General features: G+C 46.5%; 1 protein-coding gene across 2 annotated transcripts in view; it reads right to left on the reverse strand.

The window, feature by feature from the left end:
• Positions 1-20,188, reverse strand: part of RUBCNL (rubicon like autophagy enhancer) — a 60,715-nt gene extending 40,527 nt beyond the window's left edge. The window contains exon 1 of one of the 2 annotated variants that reach the window (XM_069758275.1): positions 20,012-20,188. The gene's annotated coding sequence lies outside the window, so the exon portion shown is untranslated. Of the gene's footprint in view, positions 1-19,339; positions 19,401-20,011 lie in introns of those variants that run through there. The other variant, XM_069758274.1, reaches the window with a different exon arrangement.
• Between the last annotated feature and the right edge of the window lie 475 nt (positions 20,189-20,663).

A 20,663-nucleotide genomic window follows, 5' to 3' on the forward strand; every position in this document is an offset into this window, starting at 1 on the left:
TGTCTCACTCGCACCCATAGGCTTACATTGGTGCAAGTGAGCCGAGAGTTTTCCTCGGTCCGAGACAATCGCAGCATGCTGCAATTGTCTCGGACCGAGGAAAACGGCCGACAAAGTCGGCTGCTGGGAGCTGCCCCATATGTTAACATTGGTCCGAGTGCAATGCGATTTTTTATGGCATTGAACTTGGCCGTTTAAAACACCAGTGTGACGCTGGCCTTACACTAGTCATGGCCAAAAGTTTTGAGACTCACACATTTTGGGTTTTATGTTTCAGAGTTTTTAGATCCTTAGATCGCTTAGTAACCCAATATTTACCCTGGTTACCAGTGAAGAAATCGCTGGATAGGCGTCACACACGCCGATTCAGTGATGACAGCGGGTGATCAGTGACCAAAAAAAAAGGTCCTGATCATTCCCAGCGACCAACGATCTCCCAGCAGGGGCCTGATCGTTGGTTGCCGTCACGCATAACGATTTAGTTAACGATATCGTTGCTACGTCACAAAAAGCAACTATATCGTTAACTAAATCGTTATGTGTGAAGGTACCTTAACATGTATTGCAGACCGTACAGCACAGTGACCAATAAAAATTAATGTGCAATTTTGCACTTGGAAAACAAACGCAGCATGCACTAGTCCTGTCCGATTTGCCATTTTTTAAAATTCAGATACGAGGTATCTCCTGTAATTGGATGCACCAACATCCAGACATGACTGGCAGGTGAAATCACACGTTTGTTAGCCTGGCCTGTGCACAAAAACTATGCAGCAGAAGTCTGTCATGTGTAGAGGCCCCATTCCCATGAGGATAAAGCTAGCCATACACATTAAATGGCTGTCAGCCAAACACGGTTTTGGGCCAGCATTCAGTTGACAACCACCTCTGCCGACTATCCCATACTCCAGAAGAGCTCACTTGGCTGAGCACTTCTGTGTCACCTAAAAGAAAGCCAGCGGCTGACACGTCACCCAGCGGCTCATCTTCGGGAAAGTCTGAAACGAGAAATTCGCGATTGACTTCTCAGCCAACCATCAGTCTGCTGGTACCCCCATACACATGAGACCAGTCGATATCGGCAGGTTTGGTCAACATTAGTTTAATGTGTATGGGGCCCATAACATCAGAAGAAAAACAGGTATCAGCACGATAAACCAACAGGCCAACGACTCAGGAATGAAGGATCCAGGACGACCGATCCTCTTACTTTCTGACACAGGTTTATCTCCCAGAGGAGTCTAGAACCAGCTCCTCATATAGAGTACATCCTCTGCTACCAAGAACCTTTCTTTTTTTTGGAGTTCTGCCACTTTGGGTACACAGGTGCCTAATGGCAAATACGCTCTTGACAGCACTCCAATCCATATAATACACGCACATCCATAATTCACACAAACGCGCAATATTTCAACCTGGAGAAAGATCTATTGGAGACAGAAACGTTGCACATATGTGAATAAAGGATTTATATTAAATGACCTGAATATGGAACGCTGATTTTTTTTTTTTTGTTTAACCTGTTTTCTTAGACACCAGGATGTTCACTGCTTTTCACCCTTCACCTACAAACAGGTCTTAGTCTGCTTATGTGCTCACTTTTTTTTTTTTTTTTAAAGCAGAAATATACGGTAGGTTACTTTGGGTTTGCGACAGCAAATTACAACATGTATGGCAATCAATGACTGGCATTTCCGCCTGGCAACTTTAGAAACTCAGCATCTAAAAACAATGGCGGGAGAAGAATATCACAATGCTTAAGGCTATGTTCACACTTTGCGGATTTTGCTGCGGATCCGCAGCGGATTTGACTGCTGCGGATCCGCAGCAGTTTCCCATGAGTTTACAGTACAATGTAAACCTATGGGAAACAAAAAACGCTGTGCACATGCTGCGGAAAAAAACGTGCGGAAACGCTGCAGATTACATTCCGCAGCATGTCACTTCTTTTCTGCGGATTTTCACCTGCTCCAATAGGAAACTGCAGATGAAAATCCGCAGAAGAAACCGCAGTAAAAACCACGATAAATCAGCAGTAAAAACTGCGACGGGTTTTCACTGCGGATTTTGGAATTCTGCTGCGGAAAAATCCGCAGTGGAATCCGCAAAGTGTGAACATAGCCTAAAGGACAACTCAAGAGAGGATTTAAACAGCTTTTATCGGGAATTAGGGAGAGAGGGCGGGAGACACACAAGCCAAGTGCAGATGATTATTACAATAATTTTTTTTTTTTTTTTTTCCAAATCACTACCGCTGCTCTGGTGTCTCCCGACAGACCAGAATTGATGACGCCACATACAGGTGCTTATCACAAAATTAGAAAATCATCAAAAAGGTAATTTATTTTAGTTCTTCAATACAAAAAGTGAAACTCCTATATAGAGTCATTACAGAGTGATCTATTTCAAGTGTTTATTTCTGTTAATGTTGATGATTATGGCTTACAGCCAATGAAAACCCAAAAAGTCATTACCTCAGTAAATTAGAATAATTAACAAAAAAGGCTTCCTAAGCATTTAAAAGGTCCCTTAGTCTGTTTCAGTAGACTCCACAATCATGGGGAAGACTGCTGACTTGACAGATGTCCAGAAGTCAGTCATTGACAGACTCCACAAGGAGGGTAAGCCACAAAAGGTCATTGCTAAAGAAGCTGGCTGTTCAGACTGCTGTATCCAAACATATTAATGGAAAAAGGAAGATAAAAGTGTGGCAGAAAAAAGGTGCACAAGCAACTGGGATCTCTGCAGCCTTGAAAGGACTGTTAAGGCCATTCAAAAATTTGGGGTAAGATTCACAAGGAGTGAACTGCTGCTGGAGTCATTGCTTCAAGAGCCACACACACAGATGTATCCAGGACATGGGCTACAAGGGTCGCATTCCTTGTGTCAAGCCACTCATGACTAATAGACAATCGCAGAAGCGTCTTACCTGGGCCAAGAAGAAAAAGAACTGGACTGTTGCTCAGTGGTCCAAGGTGCTTTCAGATGAAAGTAAATTTAGCATTTTGTTTGGAAATCAAGGTCCCAGAGTCTGGAGGAAGAGTGGAGAGGCCACAATCCAAGCTGCTGGAGGTCTAGTGTGAAGTTTCCACAATCAGTGGTGGTTTGGGGAGCCATGTCATCTGCTGGTGTAGGTCCACTGTGTTTTATCAAGACCAAGGTCAGCACAGCCGTCTACCAAGAAATTTTAGAGCACTTCATGCTTCCCTCTACCGACAAGCTTTTTGGAAATGGAAATGTAATTGTTCAGCAGGACTTGGCACCGGTCCACACTACCAAAAGTACCAACACCTGGTTTAAAACTAACAGTATCACTGTGCTTGATTGGCCAGCAAACTCACCTGACCTTAACCCCATAGAGTATCTATGGGGCATTGTCTAGAGCAGGGGTGGGGAACCTCAGGTCCCAGGGCCATTTACGGCCCTCAATGACCTTTGATCAGGCCCCCCGAGCAGATTCTCAGGGACTGCATTATTGGGCAAGAAGCTGTATTTTGATTGCCAAAGGCTCATTAATTTCTTCTTGCTCTGTTAACACACACGCAGAGTTCACTACTGAACACTCAAGGGCATGTAATGAAAGATTATGTCCTGAAACCAGTGCCAGAGTCATGATGTACTTTGTGGGTGGAGTTTGTACATAATATCCAAATTTGTTATAAATATCCAAATGGCCCATGGCAGAAAAAAAAAAAAAAATTCCCCACCCCTGGTCTAGAGGAAGATGAGATACACCATGCAGATGAGCTGAAGGCTGCTATCAAAGAACCTGGGCCTCCATAACACCTCAGCAGTGCCACAGGCTGATCGCCTCCATGCCACGCCGCATTGATGCAGTAATTGATGCAAAAGGAGCCCCTACCAAGTATTGAGTGCATTTGCTGAACATACATTTCAGTAGGCCAACATTTCGGATTTTAAAATCATTTTTCAAGCTGGTGTTATAAGTATTCTAATTTACTGAGATAATGACTTTTGGGTTTTCCTTGGCTGTAAGCCAAAATCATCAACATTAACAGAAATAAACACTTGAAATAGATCACACTGTTTGTAATGACTCTATAATATAAGAGTTTCACTTTTTCTATTGAAGAACTGAAATAAATTAACTTTTTGATGATATTCTAATTTTGTGTGAAGCACCTGAATATCATAACAGTGATCACTGCAGACAGCCAGTCACTGGCCTCAGCGATCACATGCACCAAGGGCTATGTGCACACGTAGGAAAAGAGGTGCAGAATTTTCTGCACAAAATCCGCATCTCCTGGCAGAATTCGCAGCCGTGGATTTGCCGCGGTTTTTATGCGGATTTTCTGCGGTTTTTGCCAATGCGGATTTTTATCATGGAGGGGTGCAGAAACGCTGCAGATCCGCACAAAAGGAGTGACATGCACTCTTTGAAATCCGCAGCAATTCCGCACTGATTTTTCTGCACCATCTGCACAGCTTTTTGTTCCCTCATTGAATAGCATTGTACTGTACATCACAGTGCGGATCTGCAGAATTTGTTCGTGGAAAAATCCGCTGGGGATCCGCAGCAAATCCACATCGTGTGCACATAGCCTTATGACTGAGGCTAGTGATTGACTGCAGCAGTCAAGTAATCAGAACAGGACCAGAAATGACAACTGGAACAGCAGCTGTGGAGTGGTGCTGTGGGATTGAATCTGTAATACTTAATTGTCCGAACACATTTGCAGCCCTAAACAAGGTTTTTTGTTTTGTTTTTTTAAATATTATGACAATCTTTTAAATACAAGGAAATAGAAGTTAGTGGAAATTAGCAAAGCAGAACTAACCCTTCACAGATTTGCAACTTCTGAGAGGTGCGTGGGGCAGGAGATGGCCGCTCAACTAATAAATGAGTAATTTTGAAGAATATACCGCACTCACAAGTGGAATATCATGCAAAATGTGAACAATTTATTGTGTACACAATAAATTGTTCACATTTTACATGATATTCCACTTGGGAGTGCGGTATATTCTTCAAAATTACTAGTATTGGGACCTTGGTCTAATATACCAGCACCACCTATCTTCTCCTATACAGTGCAGACCAATTCTCTATATACAACTAATAAATGAAACATGTGAACAATAACAGTAAAGCGCACACTCCAGGCACATATTATACAAGAACTCACTTGTTCCACTCTCAATTCTCGATGTGGAAGTGAGAAAGAAGGAATAACCTTTCATTTTTATGAGGCTCAGAGTCAGCCAAGTCTATGGCATTCCCATAGAATGTTTAAAGGGAACCTGTCAGCAGGATTGTGCTCAGTAACCTACAGACAGTGTCAGGTTGGCGCCGTTGTACTGATTAAAATGATACCTTGGTTGATTAAATCAGTCTTAAGGTACCGTCACACTTAGCGACGCTGCAGCGATACCGACAACAATCCAGATCGCTGCAGCGTCGCTGTTTGGTCGCTGGAGAGCTGTCACACAGACCGCTCTCCAGCGACCAACGATGCCGGTAACCAGGGTAAACATCGGGTAACTAAGCGCAGGGCCGCGCTTAGTAACCCGATGTTTACCCTGGTTACCATCCTAAAAGTAAAAAAAACAAACACTACATACTTACCTACAGCGCTGTGCTCTGCACTCCTCCTGTACTGGCTGTGAGCACAGCGGCCGGAAAGCAGAGCGGTGACGTCACCGCTCTGCTTTCCGGCTGACCGACGCTCACAGCCAGTACAGGAGGAGTGCAGAGCACAGCGCTGGAGGACAGACGGCTGTAGGTAAGTATGTAGTGTTTGTTTTTTTTACTTTTAGGATGGTAACCAGGGTAAACATCGGGTTACTAAGCGCGGCCCTGCGCTTAGTTACCCGATGTTTACCCTGGTTACCAGTGAAGACATCGCTGAATCGGTGTCACACACGCCGATTCAGCGATGTCTGCGGGGAGTCCAGCGACCAAATAAAGTTCTGGACTTTCTTCCCCGACCAACGACAGCACAGCAGGGGCCTGATCGCTGCTGCCTGTCACACTGGACGATATCGCTAGCGAGGACGCTGCAACGTCACGGATCGCTAGCGATATCGTCTAGTGTGACGGTACCTTTATGGTTGTTTAATCTTTGTTTTCAGTTTTGAGCTAATGATATGCTCGTACCCAGGGCGGCCTGTGGGGAGGTCTGCATATGGTTCTCTGCTTACATATTCATCTGTATGGGTTTATGACGGGTCACTGATCGATCCCTCACTGACCTGCCCCCTATTTTACATACTGAATATAATGTGTTTTGAAGAAAAAAAAAAATTCACATTCAGCAGGCAGGGACCTGCGCTGTAGCATGATTGCATTAATGTCTATTTAAATTATTATATTTGGTGATGTAAGTTTATTCACACAAAAAAAAAAAAAAAATAGTAGCAGTAGCCTCTATTGGCCATGCGATAGACGCGCTGCAATTTGGCTAGAGGAAAAAAATAAAAATTGTTTCCACCAAGATGGCGCCGGTGGCACCTGCACAGTAGCATCTACCAGGCAGGTGCCATGGAGTCAGAATTTTTTTCTGAATAAATATATATATTACCAAATATAATAATTAAATGGACATTATAGATGTGATCATGCTGCAGCATGAATGTGAATTTTTTCAAAACATACGCAGTGTGTGAAATAGGGGGCAGGTCTCTGAGGGGGGTCAGTGACCCATCATAAGCCCATGCAGATGCATTTGTAATTAGAGAACCACATAAAGCAGGGGTGTCAAACTGCATTCCTCGAGGGCCACAAACCATGCGTGTTTTCAAGATTTCCTTAGCATTGCACAAGGTGCTGGAATCATTCTCTGCGGGTGATTAAATTATCATCTGTGCAATGCAAGGAAATCCTGAAAACATGACCTGTTTGCAGCCCTCGAGGAATGCAGTTTGACACCCCTGACATAAAGACACCCCCCACAGACCGCCCCGGAGCTCGAGCATATCATTAACTGAAAACTACAAATAAAGATTAAACAACAACCACAAGACTGATTTTATCACCCAGATATCATTTCAATCTGTATAACGGCGCCGACCTGACACTGTCTGTAGGTTACTGAGCACAATCTTGCTGACAGGTTCCCTTAATCAACTGTGTGACATATGTACCACAATTTGCACCAAGCAAATCAGTTTAGAAAAGCCAAGATTCAGACATACAGTAAAGGTACCTTCACACTGACCAACTTAACAACAATATCGCTAGCGATCCGTGACGTTGCAGCGTCCTGGCTAGCGATATCGTTGTGTTTGACACGCAGCAGCGATCAGGATCCTGCTGTGCCATCGTTGGTCGGCGCAGAAAGTCCAGCACTTTATTTCGTCGCTGGATCTCCCGCAGACATCGCTGAATCGGCGTGTGTGACGCCGATTCAGCGATGTCTTCACTGGTAACCAGGGTAAACATCGGGTTACTAAGTGCAGGGCCACGCTTAGTAACCCGATGTTTACCCTGGTTACCCGGGGACTTCGACATCGTTGGTTGCTGGAGAGCTGTCTGCGTGACAGCTCTCCAACGACGCTGCAGCGATCAGGATCGTTGTCTAGATCGCTGCAGCGTCGCTAACTGTGACGGTACCTTAAAGGGAACCTGTCACCCCGTTTTTTCAGTAGGAGATAAAAATACCGTTAAATAGGGTCTGAGCTGTGCTTTACAATAGGGTATTTTTTGTCCCCTGATTCCCTACCTATGCTGCCGAAATACCTTACAAAAGTGGCCTTTTTCGCCTGTCAATCAGGCTGGTCAGGTCGGATGGGCGTGGTCACAGCGCTGTTTCTCCCCCACATCTTGCTTATGTTCCCGTTGGTGGCGTAGTGCTTCTCGCATGCGCAAGTGCCGAATGCACTGCGCAGCTGTAGAAAAAGAGCGCGCTCGCCACTATTCAGCGGTTTCTCGGTGGGCACGGCCATCTTCCTGAGGCCGCGTGTGCGCAGATGGAGTCTCTTGCTTCCCGGGGCTTCAGGAAAATGGCCGCGGGATGCCGCGCGTGCGCAGATGGACATCGCGGCGACCATTTTCCTGAAGCTGAGTTCGAATCTCGGCTTCAGGAAGATGGCCGCGCCCACTGAGAAACCGCTGAATAGCGGCGAGCGCGCTCTTTTTCTACAGCTGCGCAGTGCATTCGGCACTTGCGCATGCGAGAAGCACTACGCCACCAACGGGAACATAAGCAAGATGTGGGGGAGAAACAGCTCTGTGACCACGCCCATCTGACCTGACCAGCCTGATTGACAGGCGAAAAATGCCACTTTTGTAAGGTATTTCGGCAGCCTAGGTAGGGAATCAGGGGACAAAAAATACCCTATTGTAAAGCACAGCTCAGGCCCTATTTAACGGTATTTTTATCTCCTACTGAAAAAACGGGGGTGACAGGTTCCCTTTAAGGCTGGCTTCACACTAGCAGTATTTGGTCAGTATTTTACATCAGCATTTGTAAGCCAAAACCAGGAGTGGAACAAATAGAGGAAAAGTATAATAGAAACATATGCACCACTTCTGCTTTTATCACCCACTCCTGGTTTTGGCTTACAAATACTGATATAAAATACTGACCAAACACTGCTAGTGTGACGGCAGCCTAATTCTGAAAGGATGATAAGACAAAAAAAAAAAAGAAAAAAAGCTACAGTCATGAAAAAGTAATGGCCAATTTAAAAAAGTTAATGGGGTTTTCCAACTTCCATAAAAAGAGGATGTAAAATTCCTAAATAGTGATAATAAATCAACATAAGCTTTGAACATTGAGAGTTTAAATAAAAAGAAACAAATAACTGATCCCTCATGAGATGCTCTCCAGTGCTATGCCTCCACCCTTCAACGTAAGATCTTACTGCCTTTGCATTTTCTGTTTTATCTTGTGAGAAAAATTGTAGAAGCTAAAACTAAAATGCACTTGACTTTTGAAAAAAAAAAAACCATCTACATCAGATTCCCAAACTCCAGTCCTCATGGCCCCAACACATCATGTTTGCAGGATTTCCTAAGTATTGCACAGGTGAGAGAACCTGAGGAAATTTCTGATAATTCCGTCACCTCTAAAGGTACCATCACACTCAGCAACTTTGCAAAGAGAACGACAACGATCCGTGACGTTGCAGCGTCCTGGATAGCGATCTCGTTGTGTTTGACACGCAGCAGCGACCTGGATCCCGCTGTGCCATCGCTGGTCGGAGCTAGAAGTCCAGAACTTTATTTCGTCGCCAGGTCGGCGTGTATCGTCATGTTTGACATCAAAAACGTCGTCTAAACGATGCCAGCAACGAGCATAGGGCCCCTAGATGTGTGTCGGATCGGTACACTCCGGCTGTTTGACATGGAGCCAACAACCAGCGAGAACGAGAAGTGAGTCGCCGTTACGTCACTGGATCGCTCCTGCATCGTTCTGGAGTTGCTGTGTTTGAGGTCTCTACAGCGACGCTCCAGCGATCTAGTTTAGGTCGGCTCGTTGTCTATATCGTTTCATGCAGCGTCGCTGAGTGTGACGGTACCTTTAGGGTATGTTTCCATGTGGTGCACCAGCAGCACTTTGAACTCAGCGGATCCCGGCTCTGTCCAAAGCGCTGTCCCCTTTTGTACGCGTGGTGATTCCGCATGTGTTCATTGAATACATGCAAAATCACCCCATTCTAGACAGGCGTCTCCGCAAGATAAATAAACATACTGGGGTCTAGTAAGACGCGCCACATGTCCGGTTACGCCGGTCTGCCACCTACGTTTTTGTACGCATAGTGGAGAAGGGATTTCATAAAATCCCCTCCACTGTGCTGTAACATCTGGACATTGAGGCTGTATGCAGCATCCAATCCGCAGCAAATACGCCAAGTGGAAACATACCCCAATACTGAGGAAATCCTGAACTCATCTGTTGGGGGCAATGAGGACTGGAGTTTGGGAAACACTGATCTATATGAATCAGCAGTGAAATTAAACAGTTGAAAGGAAAGTTATCAGAAAACTCCTCATGTGCTAACTACAGACGTCATTAAACACGGACAGGCTCCCTTATCGCAGTACGGCCATGCTTTACTCTGAAACATTATGACAGCTCAGCGAAATCATAGGTTTAATGACGAGCCTTGCCAAGTAAGCCAAGCTAAAGCTATGTGCACGCGGCATCTTTTTCGGCAAATTATACCTGGAATTCGCCTGAAAAAGTCTGGCAAAACCACCCTATATAAACATAATGCACGGCAATATCAAAACGACATTGCTGTGCATGTTCCATCTTATAACTGACATACTGATAATTGGGGCGATATCCACCCGCTCTCTACACTTCACCATATAGAGTAAGAGAGGCCAGCAACGGAGCCACAACAAGAATTAATGCAAAGCCACCTCAGAAAATCAAAAGCCAGAATTTTTCTGAAGAAAATTTGCCTGTGAAAACTTGGCGGCTGCGCAGGAATCTATAACATGCCATGTGCACATAGCCAAAGAGGGAGCGACCTCGCGGACACATTTCCCTGTGCCCGACTCGTACCTCAGTCACTACTTTACGATACTCTTAGGACAACATGAAAACTGCTGGTGACTTCACTGACTGGTTGCGCGACAAGATTTACTGGAATTTTGTCACTTCACCCAATAAGTAATTGCAGGATTTGGGAATTTAGGTAATATGGGATTTCAAGATGGTTAGCTGCCTGGGAACAACGTCCTGCTGTTTTTTACCCTTTAGTTTTCATGTGAACCTCAAGATTTTCTTGAGACTTTTATTAGTGAGAATCCAATCTAAAAGCAGAAAGTGTCGGAGGCTGCCATAAATGGGGAACTCTGACAGGAGCTGCCTACTACCACAGTGTCATTATCTCAGAAATGGCAGGATGTACACCATGAGCTTTCTATGGCCTCTTCCTGCTATTCAAGATCCTGTAACCTAAATTCACAAATAAACAGTAAGGTCTTATTCTCAGGATGCGTTTTTTTTCCCCATAGACTTGTATTGCCGACGGATCAGGACGTATGGCCATACATGCCATCCGTCGTGCACTGGATGCGTCGTGTTATGGCGGACCATTGTCACGAAAAAACGTTCAAGGGGATGTTTTTTCGTACGTCGCATCCGCCATTTCCTACCGCGCGTGCGCGGCCGGAACTCGGCTCCCTCCTCCCCAGAACTTTAGAATGGGCAGCGGATGCGTTGAAAAACTGCATCCGCTGCCCACATTGTGCCGAATTGTCACAACGTACGTCGCTCCAACACTTAGCAATGGCCGCGTACCGACGCAAGTGAGAAAGAAGCCTTAGTGCGACCCGATGGACAAATTATACCAGAAGTGCACTGAGGGATGTGGCAAACTCATTAGGTCCACGCCTCTTTAGCCAGCGCACCCTGGATCAAGAAAGACGTACAAAATGAAAATGCCTTTTATTGTTTGTTTGTTTGTTTTTTTAAAGGTGATGTTTTAGTGTAAGGGGTATTTTATGTGCTGCAAATGCCTCAAGAATTGACACGTTGCTGCTATTTATTTACCCAAGGAAGCCATCTTGGAATGGCTATGAGCATAGGGAAGTCTTTCCCACACATCAACCTGGTCGCAGTCTCTGCTTATTCTACCATCTTTATTTCTTTTGGATAGCCACAATCCTTTATGGCGGTAGTAATATGTTTTGTTCACTATTATACAATACTTTTTGTTGTACTGCATTATTATTGCTCATCTGTTACTACCTCGATATCATGAATACAGGTAATAGAAAGTGGATAGTGCCCCTGGGGTGGTTCTCCGCCAAATACATAGGTTGGGACCAAGATCTTGTCTTTTGAGGATTTAACACACTAACACACACACACACACACACACACACACACAGTTTGCTATTAAATTATCAATTTTCTACCGTGAGAAAGTTGCATGGTGCAGATGCGAGTTCACCGCAGTGAAATTCTCCCGGTGAACTTGCCTCTGCACCGTGTGACTTTCTCACGGTGCTAGCGGGGATCCCACAGAGGTCACCGCAGTTCATCCCGGCTGGGAACGGAGCTTCAGTGACGTCACCGCTAGTCACTGAGGCTGCGCTCACAGCATCTCATTCCCCAGTGGTTCTCAGTCTGGACGGTCATTTCTTGGCACCGTCCAGGTCAAAAACGAATTATCCCCCAGACATGGATTCCGGCGTGGAACAGAACGATGGACAGGTGAGGGATATTGTTGTTTACTTTTTGGTGTATTACAGGAGACCGAGGGCATCAGTGGAATTAGGAGAGGTCATAAATATGGTTTAATTGAGATTATTAAAGGAGACTCATTTTTTTCAATTAAAGGACTTTATTCAGGGTGTTTATGTTATCTTACAAAGTGACTATGGGGTTAGTAATGGGGGCGTCTTATTGGCGCCTCTCCATTACTAACCTCAGGGCTTCAAGTCGCCTGACAATACAAAGGTGATATCAACCCCTCCAAATAATCACCCCACTTGCCACAGCTACAGGGCAAGTGAGAAGAGCCGGGCAAAGTGCCAAAATTGGCGCATCTAATAGATGTGCCTTTCCTGGGCAGCTGTGGGTTGCTATTTCTAGACTGGGGGGGCAATATCCATGGCCCCTTACAAGCCTGAGAATACCAGCCCCCAGCTGTCTGCTACAGCAAGGCTGGTTGTCAAAAACAGGGGGTGGGGGGGGGACCCAACGCCTTTTTTAAATTAAATTAAAAAATGCGATGTGGGGACCCCTCTATTCTTGATAGCTGTCAGCTTCAGCAAAGCTGGTTGAGGATTGCAGCCCCCAGCTGTGAGTTTTGCTTGGCTTGTTATCAAAAACAAGGGGGAACCCACGCAGGTTTTGTTTCTTTTTTTTTTAATTTATTTACAGCACAGGAGTGGCTATTGAATACTCCCATCAGCCGCTCCTGCTCTCACGGTTATTAGTGGCAGCAGGTGTCGGATGAGGGGAGCAGTAGTCCCATCAGCTGATACCAGTGACCGGTGGTAAACTATACCCCTCCGATCACAGCTAAGCGCTCCCACTGTCTTCTGACAGCGTGGGAACTGCGGCTCTCTGACCAGTGGGGATGGATTCACCGCCAATGAGAAGCGGTGTTTGCCGTGCTGTCATGCACATGACAGCGTGTCAAACACTAATGTCGGGCCCCTCACCCCTCATTCGAGTGAATGGGGGGTCCGTTGCTGGATGACAGGCTGTATGGACGCATCATGCAGCCTGCCATCTAGATGTAGCAGATCTGAGTGTGAGGTCACATCCGGCTGTCCTTGACTTTTATGCAGCACATAAGCTGCAAAAAAAAAAAGTCAACCTGAGTATTTGCAGTGTTTTTTTTCATCATCCATTCAAGTCAATGGGTGAAAAACGCTGCAAAAAAGCTGAAAGCAGTAACATGCGCTATGTCAAAAAAACGCTGCAAAGCTCAAAATCTTGATGACAAAAAAAACAAAAAAAACAATGTGTGTGTATGTGATTTCTGAAATCTCATAGGCTTTGCTGGTACTGTAAAAAACAGCTAAAATTAGTATAAAAAAAAAATGCAGCAAAAACACAAAGTAAAAACGCCCAGTGTGAACTTAACCTTAGGACCTTTGGTGCTGAAAAGTTGTGCAAAAAAAAACAAAAAAAACATTAAGACAAAAATTAAACAAATTGGCCATAATTCATAAAGATGTCATTCTTCTAGCCCTCTAAATGAGAGGAATGGTCGATATCTGAATTTAGGTATTGAAAAAAAAAATAATTGAGATTCACACATTTAAGCTGAAATTTAGTGCAGATCACTTACAACTTCTCAAAAGGAGTCACTCACAAGGAACCACTAAAGGTCACAAGCTCCTATTTTAGGACACTTTTTGAAGCATCATTTCAGACCACAAGATGTACCGTATGTCAGCAAGAAGATGACTAAAATAGAAAAACAAAATATGCAATCTTATCTGAGAATAAGTGCCCGACAGTGTAAAGACACCTGCCAAAAAACATCTGCCACCCCTCCTCAGAACAGTTCTTACTATAAAGCTCAAGTTTCCTGGGACGCCATTTCCTGTAGGTACCTACACTTATTGGGCTTCACTGGTTTTTTTCCTTTATTTTATTTTTTAAGGTATTTTGCCAGTCAATCATGTACAGAGGTGGTAATGGAGAGGACTCTCCTTGCCCTTTATTTAGAATAGTCATCCTAATCTAGTAGGTCCCAACTTTATGACTCCATATCTGTGGCTGACATTTAAAAAGGCACTGTCACATTAAGCGACGCTGCAGCGATATAGACAACGAGCCGATCGCTGCAGCGTCGCTGTTTAGGTCGCTAGGAGACGTCAGACACCGGCAGGAGCGATCCAGTGACGTACTTATCGTTCTCGCTGGTTGTTAGCTCCATGAAAAGACATTGAAGGCATTGTTGCTTTTGCTGTCAAACATGACGATACACGCCGACCTGACGACCAAATAAAGTTCCGGACTTCTAGCTCCGACCAGCAATGTCACAGCGGGATCCTGATCGCTGCTGCGTGTCAAACACAACGAGATCGCTATCCAGGACGCTGCAACGTCACGGATCGCTGTCGTTCTCATTGGAAAGTTGCTCAGTGTGAAGGTACCTTTAGAGTTTAGCGTCCCTGGCCCCTGAGGATATCCAATCTTAGCGGTAATGTGGTCTTCTCATATAATATAACCTGGCAGGCATGCATGTGCACACACCACCCCTTAAATTATATGGGACTGAAGGAGATTGCCCTTTCAAATGGAGGTCTAAGGATTGGGGAGGGTCCCAGCAGACGTACCACCTCCAGTAATCAGAAGCTGAGTGGTCGTTAAAAAAAATATAATACACACTGTTACAGAACCCCCCAGCACCAAGAATGTTATGCAGTATATGTATGTATAATAGTTTCCATGTGAAATGCATCAGTCCACAGGCTGCGCCCCTGGACAAGATATTCTCTTTCTGACCTCCCCCCACCTTTGTAATTCCCACAGTAAATAGCGGCAGGCTCCGGCCCCCTGCGGCTATTGTAATGTATGTCTGGCTTGCTGTTTTCCTATTGGTTGGCCCTGTGTATCTGTGTTATATATTCTGTGTGCTGTAAATAAAGGGTGTTCTTAGACTGGAAATACTTGGAGAAGCAGGCAGCTTTTATATGCTCTCATGTAATCAAGAGATTCCTGCCAATGTTATTCATTCAGAAGGTAGCAAAAGCCAGAGTGGACCTTCTGAAACACCGGGTGGTACTGAAAAAGGTACCCCAGCTTGGTAGACCCCGTTACACACACATTAAGATGTTTGGCATAATTTACAATATTAAAGTGGGGTAAGTCTTGATGAATTAGCGGGACAGACTTCACCATTACAGCCATTTACAGTCAACTTCAACCAATGTGAAGCAATAAAATAATACTCCCAAGAGTCCACATAACACCGCCATGTTTCACACATTATACTAAAATTCTGTTCCCAAATAATTCCACCATGCAATCATAAATAATACCGTGTACCTTTAGGTTTCTCCAGGGGTTCCTGTATATACAGAGAATACAGACACCATATAAATACATGGCCCCACAAATCTGTGATTATATAAGGCAGTGTTCCCCAAATCCAGTCCTCAAGAGCCACCAACAGGTCATGTTTTGTGGATTTCCTTAGTATTGCACAGGTGATTGAATGCTTGCTCGTCCAGGTGATGCAATTATCACCTGTGCAATACTAAGGAAATCCTCAAAACATGACCTGTTGGTGGCTCTTGAGGACTGGAGTTGGGGAACACTGATATAAGGTATTATTTATGAGCAGGACAAAAATCAATGGACAAAACCTATATGAGCACAAAATTACACGGCATGATATTTTCTTTTCATGGATTCTGTATGAAGTTTAGAGCGGAGAGGCGCTGGCCTGTGTACTCCTCTGTGATATGGCACCATTGAACCTTTTGGGCCAATGCTGCACCTCTGCAGGGGCAAAGGCTAAATGCAAAGTTTTTTGGAAGATTCAAAAAATGCTAGGATAACTCTTCATTTCTAGTGGAGACCCACTTCAGCATTCACTTGACAAGTTGTTGTTTTTCCTTTTTGAGGATATTTTTTTTCTTCCTGTAGAAGGTTTTCAAAAACAATAGGTGGAAAAAAAAGAAGTGCATGTAATTCCTTCAATTGGATCCTGATAAAAATCCGCGCCCATATAAGCATCATCCAATAAAAAGCTGCAAAATAGCCTTCCAAAAAAATTTAAAAAAAAAAAAACTTCAAAGAAAGGAACCTTCCCTGAACTGGTTTCCACTTGAAAAAAAAACTTTTAATTGCTTTTACTTAGCCCCATACTAACAGTCAGTAAGTGGCAATCACAAGAATCGGGCTAGAATATGTAATCATTAATTAAATAAAGTCAAATTAAGGGAAAAACTCGTAAAGACTTGATAAAAAAAACCGAGAACAGCAGCAGGCAATTCTGTAAATTTAATATGTAGGAAATAAAGGGGGAAAAAATATCTGTTTTTCTTACATCTAGTTTTACCAATAAAAATTGATCAGTAAGATGAGGGGTGCAAGGGTTAACAGTGGCCGCCTGCTATAGTGCATTACCATTTGAATGCCTCCCTCCCAGAGGAGAGGTGAAGAATGCAAACTTCCTACTCCAGCAACACATGGGCCTGCAGCTGCCCTACAGGACCTGCCAGACCCCCAGAGCGGGGGAGGGGGCCCAAACTGGACAAGATCATCACTGTTCTCATTTCATTACCAGAAAGTCTTCAAGAGGGAAGAGATGCTAAATCATGGAGCGGAGGGACCAGTTGTAGCCCTGGCAGGCTATGGCACAGGGGCATTCACTGGCACCCACAACAGGCATATACACGTCTGGCTAAATGTGCAGGTAGTTGGGGGAGCGGAATATGGTGTGTGGGACCGCTGATCACAAAGGGAAAGACTGGAGACAAAGCAAGAGGAGATTTATCCCTGCAGGTGAAGATCGGCCGGGTACCAGTGACACCAGATGGCAGGACGACACCGGCCCCACATTGTGTATGGCTGTAATCTGCCTAATAAAGAGGGCGGGTTACAGCTCAGGAAGAGGGGCTAGTCCCAAATATCTGCAACACTCGCTTAAGAAGTGCCATTAATACCACTATACTGTACAGACATCACTGTCCCCATTGGGGCTCACAATATACATTCATTATCATACATCTGGTCTGAGAGGAAACCCACACAAACCGGGGGAAGGGGGGGGGTAAGCAGATAGAAGAAAAGGAATAAAAAGGATGAACATCACTTATAGGTGCAAAATATGGAGAGGGATAACAGGTATCTTGTGCATCTTGAACATGGAACATACGTAAATAATTGGGGGAATAAACATATTCCATATTCCCTGCACTTGATGGAGATGTTGTCCTTGGTGGGTTTTGTACCCAGGACCCAAATATGAGAGGTCTGCATAAATAGAATTTCATAGGAAGGTTAGGGACGCAGAGCAGCATCTGCGGCGCACTGGGGGGAGAGGACACGGTGTAGCATCCGCCACACATCAGGGGGGGGGGGTTTGGGGGTGGAGGGAGCCGGACACAGGGCAGCATCCGCCACGCACCGGTGGGAGAGGACCCAGAGCAGCACCCGCTGCGCACCAGGGGGAGAGGACACAGGGCAGCATCCGCCACGCACCGGTGGGAGAGGACCCAGAGCAGCACCCGCTGCGCACCAGGGGGAGAGGACACAGGGCAGCATCCGCCACGCACCGGTGGGAGAGGACCCAGAGCAGCACCCGCTGCGCACCAGGGGGAGAGGACACAGGGCAGCATCCGCCGCGCATCGGGGGGGAGAGGACACAGAGCAGCATCCGCCGCGCATCGGGGGGAGAGGACACAGTGCAGCATCCGCCACGCATCGGGGGGAGAGGACACAGGGCAGCATCCGCCGCGCATCGGGGGGAGAGGACACAGGGCAGCATCCGCCACGCATCGGGGGGGAGGGGAGGAGGACACATGGCAGCATCCGCCGCGCATCGGGGGGGGGGGGGGGGAGGGAGGAGGTTTGACACAGGGCAGCATCCGCCGCACACCGGGGGGGGGGAGAGGACACACCAGTATAGCCACTTCTTGAAATTGATGGCCCAGCCTGCCTTAGGCCATGTTCACACAGTGCGTTTTTTACCGCGGAACCGCGGCGGTTTTGCCGCTGCGGTTCCGCAGCTGTTTTCCATGCAGGGTACAGTACACTGTACCCTATGGAAAACAGGACACACTGTGCACATGGTCCGGAAATTGTAAAAAAAAAAGCCGCGCTGAATAGCTCCCGGAAAAAAGAAGGAGCATGTCAATTCTTCTTCCTGAACCGCAGCGGTTCTGCACCCATAGACCTCCATTGTGAGGTCAAAATCGCAGTAAAACCCGCAGATCAAAAATATATCTGCGGGTTTTACTGCGATTTGATGTGCAGAACCGCTGCAGCAGGAAGTGCGGGGGAGCGGGCGGAAGTGCGTGGGCGGAGTGTGGCTGCCCCCCCGTGCTCCGATCCCGCCCCCCCCGTGCTCCGATGCCCCCCCCCGTGCTCCGATGCCCCCCCCCCCGTGCTCCGATGCCCCCCCCCCCGTGCTCCGATGCCCCCCCCCAGTGCTCCGATGCCCCCCCCCAGTGCCCTAATCTCCCCCCCTTATACTTACCCGGCGTCCCGGTGTCCGTCCGGCCGTCTTCTCCCTGGGCGCCGCCATCTTGCAAAATGGCGGGCGCATGCGCAGTGCGCCCGCCGAATCTGCCGGCCGCCAGATTCGCTCCAAAGTGCATTTTGATCACTGAGATATAACCTATCTCAGTGATCAAAAAAAAAAAATAGTAAATGACACCCCCCCCACTTTGTCACCCCCATTGGTAGGGACAATAAAAAAAATTAAGAATTTTTTTTTTTTTTTTTCACTAAGGTTAGAATAGGGTTAGGGGTAGGGTTAGGGGTAGGGTTAGGGGTAGGGTTAGGGGTAGGGTTAGGGGTAGGGTTAGGGGTAGGGTATTTTCAGCCATTTTAGCCCTAAAAAGCTTCCTAGGAAACACACAGTAAAAAAAGGATAAAAAAACGCATCAAAAACGGACAAAAAAAGGACCTGCGTTTTCTGCCAAGAGCTGCAGTTTTTTAAAAAAAAACTGTCCTGAAAAAAAAAGGATGGAAATCCTGAACGTGTGAACATACCCTCACATCATTGGGGCCAACTTTGGGTAGGAATTGACTATCATGAATTCAGAAGTGGACCCCCAACCTCTATTCCCAGTACTTTCTCGGTACTCCTATTTTGCAAATCCATTCACTGGCTCCCAATTTCCCAGCATATCCAGTTTAAACTACTAACACTGACCTACAAAGCCATCCATAACCTGTCTCCTCCATATATCTCTGAACTAATCTCTCAGTACCTTCCCTCACGTAATCTCCGGTCCTCCCAAGACCTCCTTCTCTCCTCCACGCTTATTCGCTCCTCATCCAGGCGCCTCCAAGACTTCTCCCGAATATCCCCCATCCTCTGGAATTCTGTGTCCCAACACGTCCGGTTATCCACCACATTTGGATCCTTCAAAAGAAACCTGAAAACCCATCTCTTCAAAGAAGCTTACAACCTGTAAAGACCACACGGCCACCTCAACACCATTGGAGCTACTGCAGTCCCTGACCTACTGTCTCCTTCCCCATAATCCTGTAGAATGTAAGCCCAGGGTAAGGGCAGGGTCCTCGCCCCTCTGTATCAGTCTGTCATTGTTAGTGTATTTACTGTAAGTGATATTTGAATTTTGATGTAACCCCTTCTCATGAACAGCACCATGGAATTAATGGTGCTATATAAATAAATAATACTGGGGTCTTCTGCAGCAGACCTAGCCCAGGTGTGACCCCTGAGGTTCCCTCACACTAATAGTCACCAGTTCTAGAAACTTGGAGATAATTATTGCAGCCATCGCTCTGGGGGAGCCATCAGCCGCGCGCAGTTCTCTCTCTGGGGGTCTCACATCACTGGCTGACAACAGCGCGATGTGCACTGGACACGTGACCCCGCTCCCGGCAGTCACAGCCGCCGAGTGTCCGCCGCTCACCTCAGGTACCGGCGGCAGTAATCTCGGGCACGTCCCTCCGGTCAGCTATGAGTGTCCCCGTGATAATGGCTCCGGCTACATAACGGGGCCGGCGGCTGCTCAGTGCGGTCCGCAGTGTGACCCCGCAGTGCCCGGCGGTTGTGATGTATACACCGCGCTAGCTCCGCCCTCCCTGCTGCACACTGTGCCGGCGGCTCCGCCCACAGCTGGCTCTGGCCCCTCCCCCGCCCGGGTCTTCCGCACTGCTCCTTCTCCTGGGTCACCGAGTGCGCGGCTGTGTGCGGCCATTATCTGCCCCAGGGCATCACTGATCCCACTGCTGGCCTTCAGGAGACGCAGAAACTCCGATAAGATTACAACCAGCCGCGACACTTCATATTACTGCAAACCAGAAGTAACAGCTACAAAGGGGCAAAGGCCAATTACCCAAAACCAACGGCAGAGCCTGTGCTTCCTGCACCTTACCAGTCATCGCCCAGGATAGGGGGCAACTTACTGACCTCTGGGGGTCTGACCGCTGGGACCACAGCTACAGGATAGGGGGCAACTTACTGACCTCTGGGGGTCTGACCGCTGGGACCACAGATACAGGATAGGGGGCAACACTGACCTCTGGGGGTCTGACCCTGGGACCACAGATACAGGATGGGGG

Source organism: Ranitomeya imitator, chromosome 3 (genome assembly GCF_032444005.1).
Source record: "Ranitomeya imitator isolate aRanImi1 chromosome 3, aRanImi1.pri, whole genome shotgun sequence".
In the NCBI taxonomy this organism is placed as follows: domain Eukaryota; kingdom Metazoa; phylum Chordata; class Amphibia; order Anura; family Dendrobatidae; genus Ranitomeya; species Ranitomeya imitator.